This window comes from Schistocerca serialis, chromosome 5 (genome assembly GCF_023864345.2).
Source record: "Schistocerca serialis cubense isolate TAMUIC-IGC-003099 chromosome 5, iqSchSeri2.2, whole genome shotgun sequence".
Classification (NCBI taxonomy): Eukaryota; Metazoa; Arthropoda; class Insecta; order Orthoptera; family Acrididae; genus Schistocerca; species Schistocerca serialis.
The window spans coordinates 420,663,530-420,678,710 of NC_064642.1; positions in this window are offsets into that span (position 1 = coordinate 420,663,530).

Genomic DNA, 15,181 nt, shown 5'->3' on the forward strand with positions numbered 1-15,181 from the left:
TTAACTACTGAGTTACATAAAATCGAATCGAAATGTCAAAAGTCTGTAATGCCGTAAAAACACAAATTTGTGAGCTTTTCCAGCCTATTTTTTCGCGGCATGAAAATACATTACAGAATCACGAAGCAGCCATAACAGAACTTCAAACTATTGTTCATGAAAATCATGAGACCTTGCAAGCTAAGATTGACTCAGTTGCATCTACCAATTCGGTTACGCAACTTGCAAAAACTCAGGAAAACTTAAAGGACACAGTAGATACGATTTCAACATAAATGGACACTCTGAAACTTGGTTCAAAAAAACACACTGAGGAAATAAGTTCACTGTCGGAGAAAGTAGCCGAACTTTCGGATTAGTTCATTAACTTATCTACAAAGGTGGATGATGATCTGAATGACACAAGACATGTAGCCTTCACTGACACAGAAGAGTACGAACAAATTAGAAAATTCAAACAACATCAAAATCAAATCAATACAAAGTACAAAAGAGAAATCCGGGAAGTACAAGAGCAGGTAATACAAGAATTACATATTTCAGTGGAGACTCGCGCTCCAACACGGGAAGAGGGACTTAGAAATACGGAAAAGTCACAAAATAATAACACAGGGCATTTCGGAAATTATGAAAGAAGTTGGCAAGATGCACATGCACAGACGCAACAGATGGCTGCTAGCCATCTCTACAAGGACTACAGTGGGTCTACACATTTGATGACTCACCAATACCATTATTTCTACAAGGACTGCAGTTGGTCTGCACCTCTGGTGGCCCACCAATACCGTAATCTCTACCAGGATTACAGTGGGTCTGCTCTCTGATAACCTACCTACCAACATTCTTCAAAACCTGTCTGCATGTCAAGAGTCAGCACTGTCTTTCTGTTGGATGGACAACACTACTTCTTCAAGACGGCATGGAAATCCACTACTTCCGTGTGCATTCTCTTTTACTGCTCCGACTTTGAAAAAAAAAAAAAAAAAAAAAAACACTGCAATTTTACTGTGATGAATGATCAGGACTGTCTTTATGCACTCTGAGAAAATTTTAGCTTTTGACCGACATAGTATCAATAAGTGTGTGCATTTGATTTCTTTGTTATTGTAATTACGAAACAAATTTTCAGATCTGTATTGGCCACTCCCCAAAACAATTGTGACGTGTGTCCATCAGAAACAGTACATTTGTAAGAATGGATGTCATGAACTGCTATATACACTCCTGGAAATGGAAAAAAGAACACATTGACACCGGTGTGTCAGACCCACCATACTTGCTCCGGACACTGCGAGAGGGCTGTACAAGCAATGATCACACGCACGGCACAGCGGACACACCAGGAACCGCGGTGTTGGCCGTCGAATGGCGCTAGCTGCGCAGCATTTGTGCACCGCCGCCGTCAGTGTCAGCCAGTTTGCCGTGGCATACGGAGCTCCATCGCAGTCTTTAACACTGGTAGCATGCCGCGACAGCGTGGACGTGAACCGTATGTGCAGTTGACGGACTTTGAGCGAGGGCGTATAGTGGGCATGCGGGAGGCCGGGTGGACGTACCGCCGAATTGCTCAACACGTGGGGCGTAAGGTCTCCACAGTACATCGATGTTGTCGCCAGTGGTCGGCGGAAGGTGCACGTGCCCGTCGACCTGGGACCGGACCGCAGCGACGCACGGATGCACACCAAGACCATAGGATCCTACGCAGTGCCGTAGGGGACCGCACCGCCACTTCCCAGCAAATTAGGGACACTGTTGCTCCTGGGGTATCGGCGAGGACCATTCGCAACCGTCTCCATGAAGCTGGGCTACGGTCCCGCACACCGTTAGGCCGTCTTCCGCTCACGCCCCAACATCGTGCAGCCCGCCTCCAGTGGTGTCGCGACAGGCGTGAATGGAGGGACGAATGGAGACGTGTCGTCTTCAGCGATGAGAGTCGCTTCTGCCTTGGTGCCAATGATGGTCGTATGCGTGTTTGGCGCCTTGCAGGTGAGCGCCACAATCAGGACTGCATACGACCGAGGCACACAGGGCCAACACCCGGCATCATGGTGTGGGGAGCGATCTCCTACACTGGCCGTACACCACTGGTGATCGTCGAGGGGACACTGAATAGTGCACGGTACATCCAAACCGTCATCGAACCCATCGTTCTACCATTCCTAGACCGGCAAGGGAACTTGCTGTTCCAACAGGACAATGCACGTCCGCATGTATCCCGTGCCACCCAACGTGCTCTAGAAGGTGTAAGTCAACTACCCTGGCCAGCAAGATCTCCGGATCTGTCCCCCATTGAGCATGTTTGGGACTGGATGAAGCGTCGTCTCACGCGGTCTGCACGTCCAGCACGAACGCTGGTCCAACTGAGGCGCCAGGTGGAAATGGCATGGCAAGCCGTTCCACAGGACTACATCCAGCATCTCTACGATCGTCTCCATGGGAGAATAGCAGCCTGCATTGCTGCGAAAGGTGGATATACACTGTACTAGTGGCGACATTGTGCATGCTCTGTTGCCTGTGTCTATGTGCCTGTGGTTCTGTCAGTGTGATCATGTGATGTATCTGACCCCAGGAATGTATCAATAAAGTTTCCCCTTCCTGGGACAATGAATTCACGGTGTTCTTATTTCAATTTCCAGGAGTGTATATATTATGACTTTTGAACACTATTAAGGTAAATAAATTGTTTGTTCTCTATCAAAATCTGTCATTTGCTAACTATGCCTATCAGTAGTTAGTGCCTTCAGTAGTTCGAATCTTTTATTTAGCTGGCAGTGGTGGCGCCCGCTGTATTGCAGTAGATCGAGTAACGAAGATTTTTGTGAGGTAAGTGATTTGTGAAAGGTGTAGGTTAACGTTAGTCAGGGCCATTCTTTTGTAGGGATTATAGAAAGTCAGACTGCGTTGCGCTAAAAAATATTGTATGTCAGTTTAGTGTTGATCAGAATAGGTAAAGAGCGAAATGTCTGAGTACGTTAAGTTTTGCACAGCTGTTTGAAAATCAAATAATGTAAGAGATTTATCAGCACAGTAATTAAATAATTTTTCTAAGGGGACGTTTCAGTAAAATCAATACTATGAGAAAATTTATATCTGCTGCACTTTTACTAGTGCAGTATCCTAACATCTAACAAAAATAGCTTACACTATGCCTCTTGTATACAGGGTGGTCCATTGATAGCGACCGGGCCAAATATCTCACGAAATAAGTATCAAACGAAAAAAGTACAAAGAACGAAACTCGTCTAGCTTGAAACGGGAAACCAGATGGCGCTATGGGTGGCCCGCTAGATGGAGCTGCCATAGGTCAAACGGATATCAACTACGTTTTTTTAAATAGGAACCCCCTTCTTTTATTACATATTCGTGTAGTGCGTAAAGAAATATGAATAGTTTAGTTAGACCAATTTTTTCGCTTTGTGATTGATGGCGCTGTAATAGTCACAAACGTATAAGTACGTGGTATCACGTAACATTCCGTCAGTGCGGACGGCGTTTGCTTCGTGATACATTACCAGTGTTAAAATGGACCGTTTACCAATTGCGGAAAAGATCGATATCGTGTTGATGTATGGATATTGTGATCAAAATGCCCAACGGGCATGTGCTATGTATGCTGCTTGGTATACTGGACGACATCGTCCAAGAGTCCGCACCGTTCGCCGGATAGTCACGTTATTTGAGGAAACAGGAAGTATTCAGCCACATGTGAAACGTCAACCACGACCTGCAAGAAATGATGATGCCCAAGTAGGTGTTTTAGCTACTGTCGCGGCTAAACCGCACATCATTAACAGACAAACTCCGCGAGAATCTGGGATCTCAAAAACGTCGGTGTTGAGAATGATACATCAACATCGATTGCACCCGTTCCATATATCTATGCACCAGGAACTGCATGGCGACCACTTTGAACGTCGTGTACAGTTCTGCCACTGGACACAAGAGAAATTACGGGACGATGGCAGATTTTTTGCACGCGTTCTATTTAGCGAGGAAGCATCATTCACCAACAGCGGTAACGTAAACCGGCATAATATGCACTATTGGGCAACGGAAAATCCACGATGGCTGCCACAAGTGGAACATCAGCGACCTTGGCGAGTTAATGTATGGTGCGGCATTATGGGAGGAAGGATAATTGGCTCCCATTTTATCGATGGCAATCTAAATGGTGCAATGTATGCTGATTTCCTACGTAATGTTCTACCGACGTTACAACAAGATGTTTCACTGCATGACAGAATGGCGATGTACTTACAACATGATGGATGTGCAGCACATAGCTCGCGTGCGGTTGAAGCGGTATTGAATAGCATATTTCATGACAGGTGGATTGGTCGTCGAAGCACCATACCATGGCCCCCACGTTCACGGGATCTGACGTCCCCGGATTTCTTTCTGTGGCGAAAGGATATTTGCTATCGTGATCGACCGATAACGCCTGACAACATGCGTCAGCGCATTTTCAATGCATGTGCGAACATTACGGTAGGCGAACTACTCGCTGTTGAGAAGAATGTAGTTACACTTATTGCCAAATGCATTGAGGTTGACGAACATCATTTTGAGCATTTGTTGCATTAATGTGGTATTTACAGGTAATCACGCTGTAGCAGCACGCGTTCTCAGAAATGTTATTTTCACAAAGGTACATGTATCACAATGGAACAACCGAAATAAAATGTTCAAACGTACCTACGTTCAGTATTTTAATTTAAAAAACCTACCTGTTACCATCTGTTCGTCTAACGTTGTGATCCTTATGTTTGTGACTAATACAGCGCCATCTATCACAAAACGAAAAAAGTGGTCCAACTAAACCATTCATATTTCTTTACGTACTACAAGAATATGCAATAAAAATGGGGGTTCCTATTTACAAAAACGTCGTTGATATCCGTTTGACCTATGGGAGCGCCATCTAGCGGGTCAACCATACCGCCATCTGGTTCCACCTTCAAGCTAGACAAGTTTCGTTCTTTGCAGTTTTTTCGTTTGAAGCTTATTTCGTGAGATATTTGGCCCGGTGACGATCAATAGACCACACTGTATACAGGGTGTTACAAAAAGGTACGGCCAAACTTTCAGGAAACATTCCTCACGCACAAAGAAGGAAATATGTTATGTGGACATGTGTCCGGAAATGCTTACTTTCCATGTTTAGAGCTCATTTTATTACTTTTCTTCAAATCACATTAATCATGGAATGGAAACACACAGCAACAGAACGTACCAGCGTGACTTCAAACACTTTGTTACAGGAAATGTTCAAAATGTCCTCCGTTAGCGAGGATACATGCATCCACCCTCCGTCGCATGGAATCCCTGATGCGCTGATGCAGCCCTGGAGAATGGTGTATTGTATCACAGCTGTCAACAATACGAGCACGAAGAGTCTCTACATTTGGTACCGGGGTTGCGTAGACAAGAGCTTTCAAATGCCCCCATAAATGAAAGAGGGTTGTGGACAGGAGAGCGTGGAGGCCATGGAATTGGTCCGTCTCTACCAATCCATCGGTCACCGAATCTGTTGTTGAGAAGCGTACGAACACTTCGACTGAAATGTGCAGGAGCTCCATCGTGCATGAACCACATGTTGTGTCGTACTTGTAAAGGCCCATGTTCTAGTAGCACAGGTAGAGTATCGCGTTTGAAATCATGATAACGTGCTCCATTGAGCGTAGGTGGAAGAACATGGGGCCCGATCAAGACATCACCAACAATGCCTGCCCAAACGTTCACAGAAAATCTGTGTTGATGACGTGATTGCACAATTTCCTGCGGATTCTCGTCAGCCCACACATGTTGATTGTGAAAATTTACAATTTGACCACGTTGGAATGAAGCCTCATCTGAAATGAGGATTGACACATTGTTGGATGAACCATTTGCAGAAGTGTACCCGTGGAGGCCAATCAGCTGCTGATAGTGCCTGCACACGCTGTACATGGTACGGAAACAACTGGTTCTCCCGTAGCACTCTCCATACAATGACGTGGTCAACGTTACCTTGTACAGCAGCAAATTCTCTGACGCTGAGATTAGGGTTATCGTCAACTGCACGAAGAATTGCCTCGTCAATTGCAGGTGTCCTCGTCGCTCTAGGTCTTCCACAGTCGCGAGTCATAGGCTGGAATGTTCCGTGCTCCCTAAGACGCCGATCAATTGCTTCGAACGTCTTCCTGTCTGGACACCTTCGTTCTGGAAATCTGTCTCGATAAAAACGTACCGCGCCACGGCTTTTGCCCCTTGCTAATCCATACATCAAATGGGCATCTGCCAACTCCGCATTTGCAAACATTGCACTGACTGCAAAACCACGTTCGTGATGAACACTAACCTGTTGATGCTAGGTACTGATGCGCTTGATGCTAGTACTGTAGAGCAATGAGTCGCATGTGAACACAAGCACCGAAGTCAACATTACCTTCCGTTCAATCGGGCCAGCTGGCGGTGAATCGAGGAAGTACAGTACATACTGACGAAACTAAAATGAGCTCTAACATGGTAATTAAGCGTTTCCGGACACATGTACACATAACATCTTCTCTTTATTTGTGTGTGAGGAATGTTTCCTGAAAGTTTGGCCGTACTTTTTGTAACACTCTGTATAGTTGTGCTCACCATCATCGCCAAAAAAAAATTTTTTTTAAATACGCTCGTTTTCATGATGGAGTCACTGTCTCTCTCGGATTTCTTGTGTATTTTGCGAGTAAAAATTGGAGGCTCACCATGATTTTTTTGAAGAACGTGCATGTGCTGGCTCCGTTTCATAATAAGTTTTGGGGAACCCCTTCAAACCTCACTTTTAACTATGTCTCGCTCTTCTCACAATAATAAAAATAAATATTAATTTTTAACAAACTGGTCTGAACCAGTTATTCTTTGTTAATTTATTGTAGAACGCATCCTCTGTTTGCAGAGAGAGAGAGAGAGAGAGAGAGAGAGAGAGAGAGAGAGAGAGCTAGAGGTTCCTGGGAATAAGCTTACGCAAGCTTTGGTTCACCATACAAGTTTAAATATTTCAGCATTGATGTTTTGATGCCGGCCGGGGTGGCCGAGCGGTTCTAGGCGCTTCAGTCTGGAACCGCTGGACCACTACGGTCGCAGGCTCGAATCCTGCGCCGGGCATGGATGTGTGTGATGTCCTTAGGTTAGTTAGGTTTAAGTAGTTCTAAGTTCTAGGGGACTGATGACCGTAGATGTTAAGTCCCGTGGTGCTCAGAGCCATTTGCACCATTTCTGAAGACCGGATCTGCCTCCATGCATCTTTCACAGATCATCAAAAATTTTGATGTGCGAAAGGTACCAGACGATTCAAACACAGGGAACATACAGTACAGTGATCATCTAGAACATTATAACCACCTACCTAATAGTCAGCATGTCCACTTTTCGCACGGATAACAGTGGCAACGCGTCGTGGCATAGAAGCAATGAGGCCTCGGTAGTTCTCTGGAGGAAGCTGGCACCACATTTGCACACACAAGTCACAGATAACAGTACCATTCAGTAAGCTCAGGCAGCAGAGCAGATTGCATAGCAGGGAGTAAGATTTCAGTTCCCATCCTAGCTGAACTAGCTGCTGGACCATTTGGCCTTGCCAGTGGATGGTGGGGTGAGGTGCTGTGGCTAGCTGAGATAAAGTTACATCAGTATATGATACATATGGAAAAGACAGCCATTTGGCTCACAGCGAGTGATTTTGTTTAATAAATATTTGCTAATATTAGCCACTTTTTCCACTACAGATATTGGGAGAAGCCTACTGGTCGTAAATGCTTTCTTGCAACAATATTACGATGCAAGAAAGCAGACGTTTGAATGTACATATGAACAATGTTTAAGATAACGAAGTTGTACGAACAGCTATGAAGTTTCATGATTGTAACTGTGAAATCTCGACTGTGTACCATAGTCGTCAGTCGCCGATAGGAAGCCTTCCGAATTAGTTCTGGTGTAAGACCATGCTCTCGGTCCCGGGTTGGATTCCCGGCGGGGTCAGGGAGTTTCACCTGCCTCGAAATGTGTTTGTGTTGTCCTCATCATTTCGTCATCATTCATGAAAGTGGCGAGATTGGACTGAGCAAAGGTTGGGAATTTGTACGGGCGCTGATAACCTCGCAGTTGAGCGCCCAACAAATCAATCATCATCATCATCATCATCATCAAGAAATTGCTACTTTTTAGTTAATAAATAATAGATTGTTTAATTATTGCCAGACTAGAATGTTTTCGTAAATGAACACATCATAACGACATCTGTGAACATAATTGCAAGTAATATATCTTCTCACATCATGACGTAGCATTACAGGTTATAAAACTATACTTTCCAGAGAATCCGATGGTGCTGATACTGTTTCTGCGAGGGACATCAATTGCGAGAGCTTTTCGGTAAAACAGGTAGGATGAAATTCTATGTGGATGACCCACTAAGATAATCCAAGGACGGTTTGTCTTCATCTCTGCAAGTGTTGGGTGGAAAAGCACAGCATGTTATACCGTATGTCTCTTATGCCATCTTCTATGAACCCACTAACTAAATAGAGACACTTGAGGAAGTGTAGTAACTTGGGGGATCTTGCTTTTGGGATTCCTTATGGATTAATCAGATGGTATTTTGATAAATGTCAGCGAACGCATTGAGAGGGAGAACCGATCGCATTTGGATACCTTGTGGCGGATATATTTGGCATTCTCTGAGTAGGAAAGTCTGATCAATTTGGATAATTTGTGGCGGAAGGAACTACGTTCTGTAGACTTGTGTTAAGAATAGGAAGAGTAGTGTAGCAAGCGCAACGGAGAAGGAAGGGGAAATGAACGTTAAGGGTAAAAAGTAACTGAAATTTATGATTTCCTGGTAGCAACATTAAAACTGTGCACACCATGAAGTCCGAAAAGTGTGTTGCGAATCGTAATAAGTCCCCATAGTAGAAAATATAGTCGCCTGCAAGGATCACGAACATTTCGAGAGTGAAACTAACGAACGACCATCGAGAAGACATTGTGGTGGGGAAGAAAGAAGGTATCAGCTTGAAGCGCGGCAAGAATAGCATCGCAGCGTGCCGGCATCGCGTGGTAAGCAGCTCAATTCAGCGCGGCGCCAGATAAAAGGTGAGCTGGAGGCGCATTCGCAGAGGCTCGGAGTTCGACACACGGCGAAAAACCGGAGTATTACGTTGACCACAAAGTACTGAAACCTACATACAGTAAGTTAAAATTCATTTCGAGTGTATAAAGATTGTATTATTGATAATGTAATATCGCTTAAAAGCGGCAGAGTAAATCAATTGGAATGAGTAACTTAAGTGAAAGTGCAGACCAAAATCTGGCTCAAGAAAACTAAGATTTATCAAAGAATGGTGAGATGTTTCCGCTTGTAAATCTAAGGAAGGGGCAGCTATTAGAATGAGTAACGCAACAGGAAACGAGGAGCAAGAAATGCCATTAGACATTTTAGAATCAAGAGTAAACATGGTTGAATCAAACACTCAGTTAGTTTTTAGTGAGAAAATGACCACAGGAGATGAAGCTAGCAAGATTCAGGAAATAGAATTTAATATGCAGGAAATGTTTTCAGCTCTAATGAGCAAAACAAGAAACTGCTGGGAACACTAACCAACAGGTAATGAAGGTCATTCAAGGAACTAGCAAAAAGTCAATAATATGTCAGAGGAATGTATTAGTGAGGCTGGATTTTACAAGAAAATTTTAGTGAGAAGGTTGAAAACGTGATGTGGCAATCTCCAATTTAAACAAAAAGATCGATGTATTTGGGTCAGCATTATCCAATCGAACAGATTCAGTACAGAATTTTGAAAAAAAAAACTGTACTAAAGAGATATTTGATACTATAGCTTGTATTCAGCAGGAGATAAGTGATTTTATTGCCAGAAGCACTTCTATCTGTGCTGAAAGGGCAGAAAGAAAGTTAAATTCTAAACTAAGAAAGTTTGTTGCAGTAAATAATAACAGTGGAAACAGTAGCAATGATGACCACTGTTTAAAGTTGTGTACATTCCATGACTTCCCAGCAAAATAGAGACCACGTACTAAGGCATTTGTAAAACAGTTTCGAGCTGTATAACCAGAGATGTGGGATGACAGGAGGAAGACAGGTTGTCACCAGCAGAATGGAAGGACAAGCTCTGTCATTGGGGATGAGAGCAGGAGAATCTTGTCATTCAGACGATGAGTTTATTAAAAAGTTCTTAGACAAATACTGGTTTAACAGTGCACAATGTAACATAAGACACAGTCATTTTCAGGGGAGAAATTTCTTGGGGAGTTGGTATGACAGTTACAAAGATTACTTCCAATGTTTCTGTGAAAAGAATCTATATATAGGTAACCCATTTAATGAAGCGGTAGTATTGGCCAAACTGCCAGTGAATTTACAAGAAAAGTTAATAGAAATTCTTACAAAGAAAACTAAAGGTATTTTGCAAGCATTAGACCAGTTAGGAGCTCTGTCAGTGGACCACACAACCAATAACGGTTGGAGAATTGGATGGTAACAGAAAAGAGAAACTGGCAGGATCATAGCAATAATCATAATGAGACAAGGGAAAACGAGGAGCACAATTATGGTTTTAATAGGAGTGGAAGAGGAGGACGGAGCCGACAATACGAAGAACCGAACGAGAGAAACGATGGTGACAGCGTAGAAAGGGATCACAAAAGATGTGGCTACGATAGGAAAACTAGAAAAGGGTCCAAACGCAAACTCATGTGGCTGATGAACCAGTGGCAATGAAACGATTGATAAAAGAAGATTGTGGGGATATTACAGAAGCTCTCTTTGAGGAAGATGAACTTACAAGCAAAGGGGAATACCAACCTACAGTAGCCGTGCGGGGTAGCCTCGCGGTCTGAGGAGCCTTGCCACGGTTTGCGCGGCTCGCCCCGTCTAAGTTCCTTGGGCACGGTTGTGTGTGTTGCCCTTAGCGTAAGTTAGTTTAAGTTAGATCAAGTAGTGTGTAAGCCTAGGGACAGATCAACTCAGCAGTTTGGTTCCACAGGAACTTACCACAAATTTCCAAATATCCCACCTAAAATAGAGGTGAAAATTAAGGGTATTAAGGTAGTTGCGGTCACTGACACAGGTCTACTGTATCAGTGGGACTTATGGCCAAATAGCAAATAAAGAAGAAGTACCAATGTTAGCATTGCAAGGCGGTAACGTTATCGGTGCATTATATGGCAAGAGTAAAATGATAAAAAAATCAAGTGTTATTGGAAATAAGGGTACAAGGAGTAGTATTAGAGGTTAGTGCTATGGTGGTCCCATATCTTTGCACTGAACTGATAACAGAGACTGACTTACATATTGATGGACCACACAATTGTTATGGATTTAGTGAAGGGTAGCATCACCCTGACAGTAAACGTTACTCAAAGTGGAATTCAATTTGGTAATGTAGCTAGTCTTAAACCGATAAATACTGTGGGAGTGTTTCAATGGGAGGTTGAGAAAGAGGAAAGTCTTTTACAAAAAAAAAAAAAAAGGAATAATCATAAACAAAATAAGGTTTGAGCAGAGATAGCAGATAAGATAAGAGGTAAAGTGAAAAATATTGGTGTCATGGATCAAGATGGGAAAGGAGAACTGCAAAATATTCTATTTTTAAAATAAAAGGGTGTGTTTTCTAATAAACAAGGATTAATAAAGGGAGAACACTACGCGTTGAAAGTGAAGCCACATTCAACAACCGAGATACCACCGTCTAAATTGCTGACAAGTAAGAGGCTGAAAGTATGATCGAACACTTGCTGAACTTTCCAAAAAAGACTGACATGGCTTTGGAAGAAAAGCGTAAACTAGCATTGGAGAGGTTTGTAGCAAAAGGAGAGTCTCGAAAGGCGAGATATGACAGGAAAGCGCTACCAAGGGAATATGTTGGGGGACATTTTGTATTACTAAGAGCTCATAGGAAATCGTTTAAAGTAGGCACTAAGATGAAGGAAGTTTACGAAATCTTTGAAGGCCCATACGTGGTGAGCCGGGTACCACTTCCATACGTAGCAGGAGTGGCACATTCTCCATCCAAAGTAATAAGAGATACTGTATAAACAACGTGGTTGATGTTAAGAGCTACCATAGTAGCCGAAGGGAAGCCTGCCGGCTCTGACAGATTTGAACACTAGCTACCAACGAGAATATCACTCTAACAAATAAAGATATCAAGTCTACTTAAAAGACTCAGATATGTCGCATAATTCACTCTACATTGAGGGAGTGTAAGAGTGTTAAGAGAAACATTAGTTTTAAGAATTTGAGAAACGTGTGTTTAGTTCTTTGTTTGTATACAGAAAGCAGCAGTAGTTGTATCAACTCCGAGAGAGATAAGAGTCAGGTGCGTTGTGGCGTCGCCGAGGCATTTAAAGCGGCCTTGCAGCTTGGGCAATGGTAATGGCCTTTGAAGGGCGTGGCCGACAAATGACGAGGTCAGAGTATGAGAATAAATGAATGCCGAAATGACGTCATCAAGGACGCGTTTCAGTGTGTTTGTTAGTACACAAATCAGGTGAATGGTATTTACCTCAACAAATGCGAATAAACAAACTTTATACATATAACTCATGCAACTGTTTTCATGTAGGGAATTATTATTTATGGTAGAGTGATCAATTAAAGAATAATATCTAATGGAGTAATCAGTTAATAGGCTTAGAATCTCAAAAAAAAAAAAAAAATGAGATAGTGAAAACGTAAGTGTAGAATATAATGAAGTTATTGTTTATTATGGATTAATTAATTACAAAAGTGCATTTAAAGACAAAGAGTTGACTTAAAAAAATGATCATTTGATTTTCTTTTTAATTTGCTTCTTGGGCGGAATATGGAAACGGGAAATGTAAGCAGTTGTTATCTTGTTTCTAAAGTATGTGCTTTTGCTGTGTGTACTAGTACTAAACTTAATGATACCTGTAAAAACGGGGTAATTCGGAGCACATATAACCAGAAGACGTGCATGATAAGTCAAAATCTACCCTCTAACTTGAAGTAGTTGTACATCACTCAAACAGAAAAACCTCCTTTACAGCCACTATATGCCAAACAGATGATCACTAAGCAACAAGAGACGCGGTAGGCATACACGAACATGATAGCCGTCATCAGGGAAACACGGTGAAGAGGACCAGCAACTCCGGCTGGCGAGTAACATTGTTTCAAGCAAATGTAATGAGTCAGTGTCATGAGTTATCAGAGAATGGTCTTTATTCGTAACTGCTCCTAAAAAATGTTGTGGTGAACGGCAATGCACCATGGCACGGCAAAGAGAAACAAAATTTCCCGTGTGTATTGTGTATAATGTGGATTTGTTTTGGCGGGGGTCCGCCTTGAGAAAACACAATTTTTTCTTTTCTTCTGTTTCCCAGACATGTTTCGTTGAAGTTTCAGCGTAATCAGTGGGGTCTTGTTTCATTTCTGTTGGTGATAAATTGGTAAGGTCTGTATTGCCTCACGTATATCCCTGGATTTTATGCTTATTTTCCTTCAGTTCGGGTTCTACCAATTCCGTCATTCATCTGCAGCTAATTAGTGTCTTCAATATGCAACCCCGACACATTAAACTACATCTCAAATAATGTAATGATAGTTTCAAAACGCAGTTGTTTGGCGAGAACTATTAGCACAATTGCCTGCAAGATAGTTGAGTGTAGCACCAGTAATAGACAAGAAACCGGTCAGCTTGTTTCCTTACGTTGCTTGAAAGACATTTAAGCGATTCATTAGTATGCTACAAAAATCGGGTTACTAGAGTTCTTGGAACTACTGGAAATGCAACTGAATGGATCAATGAGTGGTTTGGCGCGCTGATGACATCTACGCTGGAACAGCTTCTTTAAGGAAATAATACCCTTTCACTACGAGTCACTACCGGTTTTGTCGTGCAAGTATGTCTTCGATCGGATGACGTTTTAAATCTGAATATGACATGGATCATTGCACAAAACTGTTCTAGGTTTCTCTCTTTTTTTTTGAAAAAAAAGTTTTATGGTGTTATTATTATGTATGTGGTCGCCACGCTGAATTTTTATATTGCTCATTCAATTTTCTACAAAAACTTTAAAAATGTCCCTTTGGAAAGTGCATTGTTTTTATACAAGTATTAGTCACTTTCAGAGGTAGTGATGCGCAATACCGGATACTATAGTGAGTGATATGCAACAAGAAAGCTAGTATGGCCATTCAAGAATTACTAACCGTAGCTGACTCATAAAAATGCTTTAAAAGTAGTTCCGTAGCATACAGTTTCGCATAATTGTGTGCAACGTTAATAAAGGGCTTGCATACCTCAGTATTGGATAGAATACGTAAGTAAACAGATTATGAAAGCAACAGGTGCCACTAGTTTGTTTTAGCTTCACGCCTATAGTCATCAGCAGCGCAAAGGGGCTGTTACCTCAAGTACGTACTCATCTGTTCACCGTAAGTGCTACAGCTAAGCATCTGAATAGAACCATTCTATAGCGCTTACACATTTATTATACATAAAATGAATATGATTACTTGGTACAGGATTACCACACGTAACAGCCTGATGTTCACCAACTACAACCTATGTCGCCTTACCTTACTTGGTGACTGCAAACAACCAACACCATGCACACAAATGATAAGTCAAAATCTACCCTCTAACTTGAAGTAGTTGTACATCACTCAAACAGAAAAACCTCCTTTACAGCCACTATATGCCTAACATTAAGTCTAAAAGATGGCAGCACTTTATTTTCAGTGTATTTAAGCAGAACATGAATAAAGGAAATGATCTGTCTCGCAAAGATTGTGAAACGCATCGTGTTAGGAAGGAATACACTGCGCCTTAAAAATATAGACACAAATTTCAAGCTTAAATGAGAATCGTGTGCACATTCAATCACACAAAACACTTACGCCGTCAGAAGCACAACCTGATACAAACCAGCAAACAAAAATCTTCTTTCCTATAAATCGTAGAATGAAGGAACTAAATACAAAATAGAATAAATGAACTTAGAAGTGAAGCAGTCACCAGCTTCTTACTACTTGATAAATGCGCACCCTCTCTTAGCCTGTACCACTGCATCTGAATACGTGAAAGTGAAAACTAGTGTTAGGAAGGATAAGAAGTCACGACCTAAGTAACCTCAAGTGATACAACAGAATTCAGAAAAGCGTTGGATTTGTCTT